The sequence below is a fragment of the Schistocerca serialis genome, chromosome 7 (assembly GCF_023864345.2).
Source record: "Schistocerca serialis cubense isolate TAMUIC-IGC-003099 chromosome 7, iqSchSeri2.2, whole genome shotgun sequence".
NCBI classification, from domain to species: Eukaryota; Metazoa; Arthropoda; class Insecta; order Orthoptera; family Acrididae; genus Schistocerca; species Schistocerca serialis.
The window spans coordinates 175,746,083-175,762,916 of NC_064644.1; the positions used below are offsets into that span (position 1 = coordinate 175,746,083).

General features: G+C 42.1%; 1 protein-coding gene across 1 annotated transcript in view; it reads left to right on the forward strand.

The window, feature by feature from the left end:
* The window catches only part of LOC126412212 (nose resistant to fluoxetine protein 6-like), a 552,579-nt gene that overhangs the window by 69,483 nt on the left and 466,262 nt on the right, over positions 1-16,834 (forward strand). The gene's annotated exons all lie outside the window — the stretch shown is intronic.

A 16,834-nucleotide genomic window follows, 5' to 3' on the forward strand; every position in this document is an offset into this window, starting at 1 on the left:
CTTTCGGACGTTCCATGCCGAACTCGCTAATGGTCATTTATCTGATGCAGCACGAAATGTTATGCATCTGAAAAGACCACCTGTCGCCACTCAGTGAACGTCCACATGTGGCACTGGCGCGCAAATTTCAGCCTTCGCCGCCGATGAAAGGAGTTAGCAGGGGTGCATGGACCTGGCACCTGCTGAAGAGGCCCATACGCAGAAACGTTCGCTGAACGGTCGTTGAGGAAACACTGTGGCTAGCCCCTTGGTTCACTCGGGCTCAGTTGCTCAATAGTTAGACGCCTACTTTCCAGTACACATCTCAGCAGCCGACATTCCCCTTTCACCTATGGCACGTGGTGCATCACAGTTGCCTTGATGCCGGTTATGGATAGCGCCATTTTGGCATGCACGATATACTGTAACCACGGCTGCAGCGAATAGTTTGAAAACTTTGCTGTTTCGCAAAGACAACGATCATGCCCTTTTGGACGTCAGATAAATCGCTCCATTTCCATGCACGACAACGACTCCTACATTTTCCGCCTTCTCCTGACAACCTTTATATACCCTCCACTGCTAGTACTGCCACCTGCGTCTGTGAGTGGTTTTTGCACGTCAACGTCGAACATAGTCGGTGACCACATTAATATGACTGGCACCTGTATACAACCAACCTGCATTCCCACTATTATACCTTACGTCGCTCAGAGATCATGCCATAGCGCCAGGACATTCAAATCAATTTTTAAAGTCCGAAGACTGGTCTGGGATCCTGGACATTCAACTCAAGTCCTACGACTGGTCCGATAGAGCATTCTATTCTAGCCTATCCTGTGCAATCATGTTCATTTCCGAGTAACTACTGCAACCCATATCCATTTTAGCCTGCTTACTGTGTATTCACCTCTTGATCTCCCTGTACAGCTTTTATCCCTCAAACTTCCCTCCAGCACTAAATTGATGCTTCCTTGATGCCTCATAATGTGTCCTATCAACTGATCCCTTCTTTTAGTCAGCCACAAAATTATTATCTCCCTAATTTGAGTCATTACCTCCTGACTAATTACGCGATCTAAGCATCTAATCCTCTGAATTATTCTGTAGCACCACATTTCAGAACTTTCTCCATTCTCATGTTGTCTGAACAGCTCATCGTTTACGTTTCACTTCCCTTCTCTAGATGAAGAAAAGAATTTCTGACACTTCATGTACATGAGATGTTCACAAATTCCTTTTTTTTTCAGAGATGCTTTCCTTGCCAAAGATAATCTTCATTTTATCTCTAATCTATTTCGGCCATCGTTTTTCTGGGCAGATAGGAAACGTCGTCCGCTACTTTTAGGCCTCAGTTACTAATGTAATTCCCACTGTTTTCCCAGATTTAATTCAACTGCTTTCCATTATCCTTGTTTTCCTTTCGTTGATACTCATAATCTCTTCCAAGACACTACCCAATCCGCACAGCTACCCTTCCAAGTACTTTGCTGTCGCTAACAGAATTATAATGTCATTGGCAAACCTCAACGTTTCTATTTCTTCTCGCTGTTCTTTCATTCCTTCTCCAAATTTTTCTTTGGTTTCCTTTAGTGCTGGCTCAGTGTAAAGACTGAATAACATCGAGGATATGTTACAATCCTGCCTCACTCCCATCTTAATCATTGCTTTGTTTGCATGCTCCTTGACCTTCAGAACCGCCGTCTAGTTTCTGTAGAAGTTGTAAATAGCCTTTCGTTCCCTGCATTTTACCCCTGATATCTTCCGAGTTTCAAAGCGAGTGTTCCAGTCTGCACTGCAAAAGCTTCTCTAAGCCTACAAATGCTATGAACATAGGTTTGCCTTTATATCAGCTACTTTTCACGTAAGTCGTAGGGTCAGCATTGCCTCATGTTTTCCTACATTTCTCCAGAATCTTAACTACTCTTCCCCGAGGACGGCTTCTATCGCTTTTGCTCTCTTCTGTACAGGATTCGTGTCAGTATTTTGCCACCATGAGTTATTTGGTAACATTCACACCTATCAGTAACAGCTTCCTTTGGAACTGGAATGATTAAATTCTTCTTGAAGTCTGAGGGTATGTCACTTGTCCCACACATCTTTCACACCAGATGGAAGTTTTGTCATGGCTGGCTCTTCCAAGGCTATCAGTGGGTCTGATGGAATGTCGTCTACTCCTGGGGCCTTGTTTCAAAATAAGTCTTTCAGTGCTTTGTCAAATTCTTCACGCAGTATCATGTCTCCCTTCTTACCTCCACGTACGTCCTCCTCCATTTCTATAACATTACCTGCAAGTTCATCTCCCTTGTATGGACCTTCTATATACTCCTTTCATCTTTCAGCTTTCCCTTCTTTGCTTGGTATCCACACCACTGTTCTCTTTTCTCCAAAGATTTCTTTAATTTTCCTATAGGCTTATCTATTTTTTCCCCTACTGAAATATGCTTCTATATCCTTAAGCTTGTCCTCTAGATACTCCTAATTAGCCATTTTGCACTTGCTGCCAGTGTAATATTTCATACGTTTGTATTCCATTTCGCCTGCTTCATATGCTGTACTTTTCTGTTTCCTCCTTTCATCAATTAATTTCAGTATCTCCTGTGTCACATAAGGACTTCAACTAGGCATTGTCGTTCTATCTATTTGATCCTCAGCTGCTTCCACTATTTCGTCTCTCAAAACTATCCATTCGTCTTCCACTGCATTCCTTTCTCCTGTTTTAGTCAGTCGTTCCCTAATGCTCCCCCTGAAGCTGCCAAGAACCTCTGGTTCTTTCATCTTATCTAGGTCCCATCTCCTTAATTTCCTACCTTTTTGCAATTTCTTTAGTTTTAATCTAGTGCTCATAATCAATAAATTGTGGTCAAGGCCCCTGCCCCTTCAAATGTCTTACAACTCAAAATCTGGTTCCGAAATCTCTGTCTTACCACTACATAACAAATCTAAAACCTTCCGGTGTCTCCAGGTCTCTTCCATGTGTACGACCTTCTTCCATGATTCCTAAACAAAGTATTAGCGATGATTAAATTGTACTCTGTGCAAAATTCTACCAGGCGGTGTCCTCTTTCATTCCTTTCCTCCAGTGCAAATTCATCTAGCACTTTTCCTTCTCTTTCTTTTCTTACTATCAAATTCCTGTCCCCCATCACAGTTTAATGTTCGTCTCCCGTAACTATCTGAATAATTTCTTTTATCTGATCATAATTTTCTCCAGTCTCTTGCTGGTTGGGATATAAACTTGTACTACTGTAGTGAGTGTGGGGTTTTTGTCTGTCTTGGCTGCAATAGTGCGTTGATTGTGCTGTTAATAGTAGCTTACCTACATTCCTGTTCATTCTTAAACCTACTCCTACATTTCCTCTACTTGATCTTGTACTTATAAGCCTGTATTTATCCAACCAGTAGTCCTGTTCCTGCTGCCACCGAACTTCATTACTTCCCACTAAATCTAACTTCAACCCATCCATTCCCCTTGGTTAAATTTTGCCGGTCGGTGTGGCCGTGCGGTTCTAGGCGCTTCAGTCTGGAACCGCGTGACTGCTACGGTCACAGGTTCGAATCCTGCCTCGGGCATGGATGTGTGTGATGTCCTTAGGTTAGTTATGTTTAAGTAGTTCTAAGTTCTAGGGGACTGATGACCACAGATGTTAAGTCCCATAGTGCTAAGAGCCATTTGAACCATTTTTGGTTAAATTTTCTAATTTACCTACCCGATTAAGGGCTCCAACATTCCACACTCCGATCCGTAGAATGCGAGTTCTGTTTCTCCTGATGGCAACATCCTCCTGGCTAGTCCTCTCCTGGAGATCCGAATGGGGAAGTATTAACCATCTGGTATATTTTGCCCAGGAGGATGCCATCATCATTTAACCACACAGTAGAGCTAAATGCCGTCGGAAAAAATTACAGCTGTGATTTCTCCTTGCTTTCAACTGTTTGCAATACCAGCACGGCGAAGTCGTTTTGGTTGAACAGTCAATCATGCAGACTGTTGCCTCTGCATCTACTGAAAAGGCTGCTGCCCTGCTCACGAACCAAACGTTTGTCTGGCCCTTCAACAGATTCTCGCCCGATGTGGATGCACCTACGGTACGGCTTGAAATGATAATTAAATCAAGACCCTAAGCTGTCGACAGGCATTGATATACATCAATTGGGACAGTTGAAAATGTGTGTCCGAAAGAACTGATACCATCTTCATATAGTTAAGGCTAACCGGCAATTGACCTTGTTCTGTGCCGTGTGCACACACATTGCCCGAACTCTTACGGGACTCGGTAAGGTGTCTGCCGCGAGTAATGAGTGTAGTGGGTAGGGGCACTACGAATGCAGTGTGTGGACATTAAGTTGGGATTGTGGGTATCACGGGGAGCGTGCGAGGGATAAATTCCTGCAGTCGCACTATCCTCTGTGCCCTCGGTGGCTCGGAGGGATAGGGTGTCTCCCATGTAAGCAGGAGATTCCAGGTTCGAGTCCCGGTTGGGGGCACACATTTTCACCCGTCCCCGTTGATGTATATCAACCTCTGTCGACAGCTTAAGGTCTTGATTTAATTATCATTTCATTCTAAGAGAGCTGCAGAGTCACCGATGGCATCTGTTCTTTCGGACATCCGAAAGAACAGATACCGTCTTCATATATGGTACGGCTATCTGTATCGCTGAGACACGAATGCCACCCCACCAATGGCAATGTCCGTGGTTCATGGGGAGGGAGGGGGGACTGGACTTTGCACAAACTGTAAATAACCTTTCCCTCCTTCTATATTGTGCTTGCTACCTTCAGAATTCCAAACAGTGTATTTCAGTCAACATTGTCAAAAATTATCCCCAAGTCTACAAATGCTTGGGCTTGCCTTTCCTTAGCGTGTTTACGCATATTGTCAATTTTATTTTTTAGAAGTCTGTATTCGCGTTCGCCTGCTTCAGTTCCTGCATTTTTATTTCTTCACATTTGTCAGTAAAATTCGATATCTCCTGTTATATCCAAGGATTTCTACTAGGTCATGCCTTACTACCTGCTTGATCCTCTGTGCATTCACTATGTCGAAACTACCCATTCGTTTTCTATTGCATTCCCTTCCACTGTTTCATTCAATCCTTGCCTAATGTTTCCATAGAAACTCTGAATACTCCCTGATTATTTCAACTTATCCAGGAACCATCTCTTTAATTTCCTTCCTTTTCACCAATTCTTAGGTTTCAGCTTACAGTTCATAACCAATAAATTACAGCCAGAGACCACATCTACCCTTGGAAATCCTTTACCTAGTAGTTCGGTGAAGCAGACGACAGTTGGCAGTTTTTACTGTTCTGGCTGTTCTCAGCCTTTTAAAACTTTTTGAATGCGTTAGTACATTGTAAGCAATATTCTATTCCGTTTTCATTTATAACATGAGGTTTCTCGTTGGTACATACATTGTTTGTGGATTCTAATATTCTTCATTATGGGATCACATGAGGAACGTGACATATACGGCGCCTTCGTGCAGTGGCTCCTCACGTCATCTGGGTAAAACAACATTTTATATTAGCTGATGTTGCCTTATGCTAGTTTTAAGATGATTAAGCAGTTATCATACACAACCTATGAAAAATCAGTATACAGGATGAGGCAGCCCAAATATGTACAGAATGAATAAATATATCGAGGTACGGTTTTCGCCAAGTTATTGCTGAAAATATGGCAATTTGATGGCATTTGCAAGTAATTTTTGCCATTTATAGTCGACTTTGTTCTCTTTTCGCTAATGGAGCTACATAATTTTTCTGTGACATTTGAAAGAAGCTTCTAAGAGAACTTCAACGGCCTGACAAGTTTGAGACTGGATCAAATAGTATAAAGATGACAGTGCCGCAAACCACTATTCCACTGTCCACTGTCTGGACAAGCGATTCCACAAACGCCTGGCCTGTTATACCAAATGTAAGCAAACATGTAACTCAGGTCCAGTTCATGTGTTTATTATGACGATTGCCATACCAAGAGCTGCACGTTATAAAGTGGTTCAGGAGAAACAACACCCCACGTTGAATTTCATCTTGAATTAACGGCAGCACAAGCTTCTGTTATAAGACATGTCATGCCTTTGGAATTCGTCGGTGTTTCCTAGTAGATCTCTTGCTTTCATTTTCTCACAGAGTTGTTGAGCGTCCAAAACATTTTGGGTTTCCTGAACGCTCGTTTCAGTGCTCTTTAAATGTTGTCTTAAGAGTGTCTCATTATATGTACGGAATGGAAGGGACATCCGTCATGTTGATACCACACTGACTGCCTGATGTCTACTGGGACGTCTTACAATAACTGTGGCATCAGCATATCTTATGAAGTCGAGATACGTGACCGTATATATATTCCCATCAATAAACAGGAACCCATGATGTTGGTCTTCAAAAACACTCATGGAACGTTGATAGACCAAACTGCGTTGCTTTTATCCACTTCTTTGAGAAAGAGTGGATTTTCAACTGATAATTGGCGCAGATTGTGAAGCTTGACTTTCCCATCCCACAGTGTATAAACGATACCGCTTCCTCAAACAAAATTTTGTATGGATATGCCACATCACTTTGCACTGTTCGTAGAGTTGTTGGAAATCATTGCCACGGAAGTGCAGATGCAGCGAAATGTGAAGACGATGGCGTGGGATGAAGGTAGCGTTTGTATAAAACTCATCTGGTTGATACTCTCATAGTTCGGAGGTACCCTTAGTTTAGTGATATTTCCGATGTGTGTTACTGCTACTAAAATGTTAGTTTCATTTCTTTCATCAGTTACTCTTCTTTTTCTTTGGTGTATTTTATTCTTTACACTTCCAGTTTCTAGAACTTTTTTCTACTATTCGCAAAGACAATTCGTGAGCCTTGGCATGATCTGGATACTCTTCCGCATACAACTGTACAGCTGCTCTAATACTTCGGCGATATTCGCCATAAAAAAATATTCACTTGTTCGACAGTTGCATACATTGTGAATGCCCCAATAGTTTTGCGAGCAAGGTATCCGATTACTACAACAGCAGAAGAAAGACTGATGAGTTTCAAGGGCACATGTAAACACAAGAACCATATTTGAGTGATGTGTTTGCTTACATTTGGTAGAATAGGGCAGATGGTTGTGGAATCTCTTCTGCTGACAGCGGGGCAATGTTTTGCGGTCACTGAAGCTCTCTTAGAAGCTTCTGTCAAACGCCACAGAAAAAGTATGTAATTCCATTAGAAAAAAATCCGTGTCGTAATTCGGCGACCATAAATGGTTAAAATTACTTACAACCATCAAGAAATTTGCCATATTGTTTGTTACAACTCAGTGAAAGCCCCACCTGGATGTATTTATTCAATCAGGATATATTTTGGGTGGCCTGTCTTAGCTGTCTCACTCAGTATATAATAAACCAACTGTAAGTACATATGTCTAGGATTTCTTCCTGAACCCCTGGATTGATTTCAACAAAATGTGGCATACAAACAGTAAACTTCACAAGCATCAGCACTAAGGGGATCACAATATCAAAATTCCAATAGGAGTGTAGATAACAGAAAAAATAACTTTTTAAACTCCTTCCACATAGACCACTCTTCAAAGCAGTCATAGTTTGTGTGGATAGTACCAGCCAGCTTTTTCGACCCCCTTTGTAGGGCAGCCTACATGTCAGGGCCAGAAAAATATTTTCCAGCCTCTGATATGTAGGTTGCCCTGCATGACAGGAATTTTCTGTTGGGGTAGGATAGGCCTGCTTTTCTGGGGCTACACATCTCAATAAATATGGATGGCGGAAGGTTGAAAGAGAGACAGAAGCATTGGAGAGAGAGGGGGACAGTAGGAGATAGAGAGAGAGAGAGAGAGAGAGAGAGAGAGAGAAGGTGGGAGGAGGTTGACAAAAAAGTGTGGAAGAAGACAAGATGGGCAGAGAGATGGGGAATGTGGAGATGGACAGAGTGACAGGTGAAGAGGGGTGGAGATGGAAAGAGTGATAGGTGAAGAGGGATGGACATGGAGAAGGGAGGAAGAGATGATCAGAGAGAAGGGAGGAAGAGTGAGATGCAGGAGTTAGGTGGAAGCTACAAGGGGTAGTGGAGAGGTAGACAAGAAATAGGGTTAAGAGAATATGGAACGTGACTGGGGGAGGAAGACATGCACTGAAGCAGGGGTAAGAAGATATGGTCATTGAAAGGGGACAAAGGAGATTAACAAAGTGAGGAGAGGCAGGAGATGGAGAGACAAACAGTATCAGGGGAAGGAGATGGACAAATTGAAGTGGGAGAGGATGCGGTGGACAGAGGCAGGGGTTGAAGACATGAAGACAAAGAGGGCTGAGGAGGATATTTGTGAAATATACGAGTATCTGATGAAATTGTGCACAGGTGAAGCTGCAAGCAAGAGGCTAGTGTTATATACATATATCAGAGCCTTGGTCTGGGGACAGCCTTATAGAACAAGACTGGTAACCAGAATAAAAAAAGTAAATCTATTGCCATCTGAACTGCCTTTTATTAAAATTTGAACATGTGCCCTGTCATTCTGTCCCATCTTCGAGTTACTGTTTTCCATATATTTCTTCCCTCCCTGGTTATGTGAGAACACCCTTCCTTCTTATGTTAATTTCCAGCACCTTCTGTAACACCACATCTCAAATAATTTGAGCCTTCTCTTTTCCAGTTTTCCTACTGGCCGCAATTCACATCCATACAATGCTGTACCCCAAACCTACATTGTCAGTAATTTCTTTCAGTAAGGAATGATCTCAATTCCAGGGCTATTCTGCATCTAATTTCCATTTCACTTCATACGTCCTGCATTATTTTGCTTCCTAGGTAGATAAACCCCTTCACGTTGTCTGCTGCATAGATCCCAATGTTGAAATCTAACAGTCGCTACTCTCACTTCTGCCCGAACAGCAGAAGCGAGAGGCTACGTCCATACCTTATACCCTTTTCTATCTTGATCTTCTATTTTTACTGTTTCAATCTGCAAGGCCTAAGGTATAGAGAACATCCCTTAGACATTTTTTAAATTATATGAGGAATTTGCAACCGAACGAATTTTCAAATTAATGTGCAGAATCTACGAAACTGGAGACATCCAGTCTAACTTTCGGAAGAATTTCTTCCACATAATTCAAAACGTACCGAAGGCATATTAATGGAAGAACTATCGTATGATCAAATAATGTCAGGTTTCTTGCCCTGTCAGTACATCCCTGACCCTTTGCGATGCATACTCGCCTCCCATATTGTGCACAGACGGTATCTCCTTACATAAATGGCTTAAACTCATGTGGAAGATTTCGTGGAATGTTAACCAAATAAAAATTTCTCGTATTTCCCGCCGCTGCATTTCACGCTATGTCCATACAGAAAAAATTGAAAAGAAAATTGAGGAGCTGTTGTATATTATTATTGTGACTTTGAGAAAAGCCTCAGAGACGCAGTCCTGACGTTGGGCTTCATAATGGAACCATTTATTGGTAAAAATTGGGCACTTTTATAGATCTTTCCCCCACCACCGATTAATCTCATTTAACTGCTAGCTCGAGGCTGAATTTGAAATCATCATCTCAAATCTGGTTTTCATGTTCGTAATTTTGACTTTTGTGTGTCTTTCGCAATGCCAAAACCTGTCTAAAAAGTGGTCGTTAGCAACAGTTGCACAGTTTCTTGAACTGTACGAGCAGCGAACTCGAATGTGGAATCATAATAACGAGTGCTACAAAGACAGAAGTTTACGAGAGTAGGTTTTGTTTGAAATAGTGGATGCTATGCGAGAGAACTTCCGCTGTTTTTATATATGTATAGCAAAAGATATAATAAGAAATGTGCGCTACATCAACAAATACGAGAAAGAGTTGAAACATAAAAATGGTTCGTCTTCAGACGCTTTTTACAAAACGACGCTGGCATACATTCATATGGGAGATTTTGAAAACGTGTTGTCGAAATGAGAGAGAAAAGAGAGGAATTTGACAATAGGTATGTTCATTCTATAAATGGTGAAAATTAATGCAATACTGGCAGTAAATTCAGCCTCTAATACTGGCGGCCAAAGGAACTAAAAGCACTGTAACACCCATACAGAAAATTTGCGAAAGGAAGTAACAAGGTTGCTGCAAGCAAAATAATTTTAGCTTGATTGTAGATTTTGTTAAATAAACTTGAATATCCAGTCATCAATTACATTATAGTATCTTTCAGTGCACATATTGTAAATCTAAAATTCGGTGCTGAATAGCTTTAATATCTACAATACCTAAGATGTGTATTTAACTAACTGACGTGTGATGTTCGAGTCAAAACATTAGCTTTCAAATGAGTCTTTAGGGCGTCATTAACAGCATCCAACATATCACACAAAATCTTTCAAATTGTAGTTTCGGGTACGTGGCAGTTACTACTAGAGAGATGAAGGTGATCGCGGGATGTCAAATATCGGAGTGACACTCGTAGTTTCACTCGAGCCAATACTGCATCTCTAATGTATCAGATCTCTTAACAGAGCTCGACATGCACCCGAATTTTGCTTTTGTTATTCGAAAGTGGTTCAGGAATGAATCTTCATGTTCGAGTGCTACTTCAATTAAACGTGTATTTGATGCTTCCGTGTTATTCCTGAACAAAAGTCACTTCGAAATCCAATATTTATGCTTTCTGTTCTTATTATTGGGTTACAGCCTCCGCTCTAATGCCATAACCTGATTTACGAAACTAATGTCCATCCGAAAACTATCAGATGACGCCATACTGAAACCGGTGCCACTATGCCAACAGCGGCACCCGCCTCCACAGCCATATCAGCCTTCAAGCCGCTCACTGTGGTGCAACTTTAGCTGCAGATGGAAAACAGTCTTTATCAGCATGCAGTAGTGCCGCCACCACTGACATTGACTCTGACCAGCCTTTGTGCCCGCTGAGAAAACCGATAGCATGTGGTTCGCATCGCTAGGCTAACAAACCGCTCGCGAACGACGCACACATTTGCGAGTATCGTGCACGCGAACGGTTCATTAGCCGCTCGGCTCGCAAGTGTATACGCACGTTGTGGTAATAGTAGTTCTCAGAAGGCTGTGCAAATCACTTAAACGGCCTTATCCTTTTTGATATTTCCTAGGCCATTCTGTGTTTCTGATGTAATACGGTGATCCTGACATTCATGTTGATACGACTAACTGCATATACTGCACTGTTGCTCTAGTTTAAACTTCCAAAGATGTGGCTGGCATACTTACCTTTCACATTTGTTACACCCACACAGACATAAAACAAACTATCACACAACAGATTCATGACAAAGGGAATGTACCTGGCAATGTAAGTAGAGGGACAAGGGGCGTGCCACCCCACTCTCCATTGTTGCCAAATTTATTCAAGATGGCGGCGATGACGTCATCCAAGATGGCGGCATGTAGACTTGGCAACACTGCATGACGTCATCCAAGATGGCGGATTTTGGGGGAGAAAAGTCCAATTGTGCTACGTCCACTAACCTAACCTCAAGAAAAAACGGCGGAAAGTTTGAATTTTGGCGGGAAAATAGCCCAATTGTGCTACGTCCACTAACCTAAGCCTCCAGAAGAAAAAAATAATGGCGGGAGGTTTGAATTCCAACAGGACAATGCATGCAAAGACCGTACTTGTCTTTATTATTATTATTGATCATCATTCATTAACATTCATTATCATTCATTATCATTTATTATTATTTATTATCATTTATTATTATTTATTATTATTGGCCTGCCTCCACTAGAAAATTCCCTCCAAATTCAAATTCCAACAAGATAATTACTGCAAAACCTTACTTTTGTTTATTATTCATTATCATTCATTATCATTTATTAAAATTCATTATCATTCATTGTCATTCATTAACATTCATTATCATTCATTATCATTTATTAATATTTATTATTATTGACCTACCTCCTCTAGAAAATTCTCTCCACATTCAAATTCCTACATGATAATGGCTGCAAAACCTTACTTTTGTTTATCATTATTCATTATCATTTATTTACTCTCATTATCATTCATTGTCATTTTTTATCATTTATTACCATTCATTGCTGTTGTTGTGGTCTTCAGTCCTGAGACTGGTTTGATGCAGCTCTCCATGCTACTCTATCCTGTGTAAGCTTCTTCATCTCCCAGTACCTACTGCAGCCTACATCCTTCTGAATCTGCTTAGTGTATTCATCTCTTGGTCTCCCTCTACGATTTTTACCCTCCACATTGCCCACCAATACTACATTTGTGATCCCTCGATGTCTCAGAACATGTCCTACCAACCGATCCCTTCTTCTAGTCAAGTTGTGCCACAAGCTCCTCTTCTCCCCAATTCTATTCAATACCTCCTCATTAGTTATGTGATCTACCCATCTAATCTTCTGCATTCTTCTGTAGCACACATTTCGAAAGCTTCTATTCTCCTCTTGTCCAAAGTATTTATCGTCCAAGTTTCACTTCCATACATGGCTACGCTCCACACAAATACTTTAAGAAGCGACTTCCTGATATTTAAATCTATACTCGATGTTAACAAATTTTTCTTCTTCAGAAACGCTTTCCTTGCCATTGCCAGTCTACATTTTATATCCTCTCTACTTCGACCATCATCAGTTATTTTGCTCCCCAAATAGCAAAACTCCTTTACTACTTTAAGTGTCTCATTTCCTAATCTAATTACCTCAGCATCACCTGACTTAATTCGGCTACATCCCATTATCCTCGTTTTGCTTTTGTTGATTTTCATCTTATACCCTCCTTTCAAGATAGTCTCCATTCCGTTCAACTGCTCTTCCAAGTCCCTTGCTGTCTCTGACGGATTTACAATGTCATCAGCGAACATCAAAGTTTTTATTTCTTCTCCATGGATTTTAATACCTACTCCAAATTTTCTTTTGTTTCCTTTATTGCTTGCTCAATATACAGATTGAATAACATCGGGGAGAGGCTAAAACCCTGTCTCACTTCCTTCCCAACCACTGCTTTCTGTACAAATTGTAAATAGCCTATCGCTCCCTGTATTTTACCCCTGCCACCTTCAGAATTTGAAATAGAGTATTCCAATCAAAATTGTCAAAAGCTTTCTCTAAGTCTACAAATGCTAGAAACGTAGGTTTGCCTTTCCTTAATCTAGCTTCTAAGATAAGTCGTAGGGTCAGTATTGCCTCACGTGTTCCAACATTTCTATGGAATCCAAACTGATCTTCCCCGAGGTCGGCTTCTACCAATTTTTCCATTCGTCTGTAAAGATTGGGATTGGAATTATTATATTCTTCTTGAAGTCTGAGGGTATTTCACCTGTCTCATACATTTTGCTCACCAGACGGTAGAGTTTTTTCAGAACTGGCTCTCCCAAGTCTGTCAGTAGTTCTAATGGAATGTTGTCTACTCCGGGGGCCTTGTTTCGACTCAGGTCTTTCAGTGCTCTGCCAAACTCTTCATGCAGTATCACATCTCCCATTTCATCTTCATCTACATCCTCTTCCATTTCCATAATATTGTCCTCAAGTACAGCGCCCTTGTATAGACCCTCTATATACTCCTTCCACCTTTCTGCTTTTCCTTCTTTGCTTAGAACTGGGTTTCCATCTGAGCTCTTGATATTCATACAAGTGGTTCTCTTTTCTCCAAAGGTCTCTTTAATTTTCCTGTAGGCAGTATCTATCTTACCCCTAGTGAGACAAGCCTCTACATCCTTACATTTGTCCTCTAGCCACCTCCGCTTAGCCATTTTGCACTTCCTGTCGATATCATTTTTGAGACGTTTGTATTCCTTCTTGCCTGCTTCATTTACTGCATTTTTATATTTTCTCCTTTCATCAATTAAATTCAATATTTCTTCTGTTACCCAAGTGTTCCTACTAGCCCTCGTCTTTTTACCTATTTGATCCTCTGCTGCGTTCACTATTTCATCCCTCAAAGCTACCCATTCTTCTTCTACTGTATTTCTTTCCCCCATTCCTGTGAATTGTTCCCTTATGCTCTCCCTGAAACTCTGCACAACCTCTGGTTCTTTCAGTTTATCTGGGTCCATCTCCTTAAATTCCCACCTTTTTGCAGTTTCTTCAGTTTTAATCTACAGTTCATAACCAATAGATTCTGGTCAGAGTCCACATCTGCACCTGGAAATGTCTTACAATTTGAAACCTGGTCCCTAAATCTCTGTCTTACCATTATATAATCTATCTGATACCTTTTAGTATCTCCAGGGTTCTTCCATGTATACAACCTTCTTTCATGATTCTTGAACCAAGTGTTAGCTATGATTAAGTTACGCTCTGCACAAAATTTTACCAGGCAGCTTCCTCTTTCATTTCTTAGCCCCAATCCATATTCACCTACTATGTTTCCTTCTCTCCCTTTTCCTACTCTCGAATTCCAGTCACCCATGACTATTAAATTTTCATCTCGCTTCACTACCTGAATAATTTCTTTTATCTCATCATACATTTCATCAATTTCTTCATCATCTGCAGAGCTAGTTGGCATATAAACTTGTACTACTGTAGTAGGTGTGGGCTTCATGTCTATCTTGGCCACAATAATGCGTTCACTATGCTGTTTGTAGTAGCTTACCCATACTCCTATTTTTTTATTCATTATTAAACCTACTCCTGCATTACCCCTATTTGATTTTGTATTTATAACCCTGTATTCACCTGACCAAAAGTCTTGTTCCTCCTGCCACCGAACTTCACTAACTCCCAATATATCTAACTTTAACCTATCCATTTCCCTTTTTAAATTTTCTAACCTACCTGCCCGTTTAAGGGATCTGACATTCCACACTCCGATCCGTAGTACGCCAGTTTTCTTTCTCCTGATAATGACGTCCTGTGAGTAGTCCCCGCCCAGAGATTCGAATGGGGGACTATTTTACCTCCGGAATATTTTACCCAAGAGGACGCCATCATCATTTAATCATACAGTACAGCTGCATGCCCTCGCGAAAAATTATGGCTGTAGTTTCCCCTTGCTTTCAGCCGTTCGCAGTACCAGAACAGCAAGGCCATTTTGGTTAGTGTTACAAGGCCAGATCAGTCAATCATCCAGACTGTTGCCCCTGCAACTACTGAAAAGGCTGCTGCCCCTCTTCACGAACCACACATTTGTCTGGCCTCTCAACAGATACCCCTCCGTTGTGGTTGCACCTACGGTATAGCTATCTGTATCGTTGAGGCACGCAAGCCTCCCCACCAACGGCAAGGTCCATGGTTCATGGGGGGTATCATTCATTATCATTTATTATTATAGGCCTATCTCCACTAGAGAATTGCGCCAAATTTAAATTCCAACACGATATTCTCTCGATAACTGTACTTCTATGTATTATTATCATTTATTATTTATTCAAGATGTCCGATTTTCTCGGTGAGAAACCCATTCTCCTTGCTTCCATAACAAAAATCTATCACAAGTTCAAGTCACCAACACCATTATTGATCACATGTACAAGCTTTCTCCATCACTTATCTTTTTTCACTGGTAGCCTATCATAATCGCGTCAAATAATAAACCGCACATATAGTAAAGTAATTGACGTCCTTTGATTTTGAAGGGGGGAAGGGACTGAAGACTTTATTTCAAGCAGTACGGTCATCACTTGTTCTCCAACACAGTCAACACACACATCTTTGATATCGCAGTGCAGTCACCACGACATCTGCGCTCCAACTGAATTAGTTCAAATCCTCGCCACCCCCTGGCCAGCACGCGGAGACACTGCCTACGCCTGTCACGTGAGGCGTCCGGCCACCAGTGCGGGGGGCGAGCCCAGCGATCGTTCCCACGTCGTAAACATGTTTTCGCTGGACACACTGGAACTTGTCGAGTTTGACGTCACAGCGGCCCCTTGTCCACTCACCTCGTGTATTCGTCGCCTCCGCACGTTTCCCGCCAAAATTGTCTGCCTCGGTGCTGAATCACACAATGGTGGACCGTTCCCTGAGCAAGTCCGAACCTGCAGATACCGACCTCACACAGCCGTTCGTCACGTGTCCTTGTGCGATCGAGAACGCAGTGCTACACTTTTGGCGGCAAAGTTTGCTCGACAGTGGAATCCGCCATCATTATATAACAGCACGTTTGGACCGCACTAGAACGCCTGCTAATTGACTCGCTCTCACGTGTGCGTAATAACTGTACAATCTCTGCGCCACTGCACCGCTTACGTCACACACCCTCCATACACGCGACGGACATAGCCTTCTGTAAATATCTGGAAAATGACTTTATTTCAGACATTACGGTCATGCAGGTGTGTTCCAACTGACATCTCCATGCTCACACAGCGAAACTGCAGAGCGCAGCTGATGTACGCACGGCCGGCTGTGCCCGCTCCCTGGCCGGCTGACGTCAAGCAGTTTACAGTGCCTGCACAGACCCCACGACCAGCACACCAGCTGGGCGGCGGTGAGCGGCAAGCGCCGCCACAAACGGTCCGGCTACGTAAACATCCTCACCCGCCCGCGAACACTTAACACCGGACGTGATGGAATCTGTCAACAGCGTGCTGTACAAAGGATACGTTTGGCGCCAGAGTTTGACCGACAGTGGAATCCACCATGACCGTATAACAGCGCGTTTACTCATCGCAATAACGCTCGCTAATTCACTCTCACCACTCCGCTATATTAAATAATTCCAGTTACAATTTCATATACATATTCAAACGTGTTCAATTCCCTAATTTCAACTACTTTTCGAGGACCAGACCGCCACCTCCGCCTCCTCCTAGGAACCAGCGCCAAGTTTGAAGTCTGCCAATATACGAAGCTCACTTGTGCTTCCGCCACCAACCTAAGAAAATTGTTTCAAACTAAGCCACCAGCACTCAATCTCTCCCTACACGTTTCTGG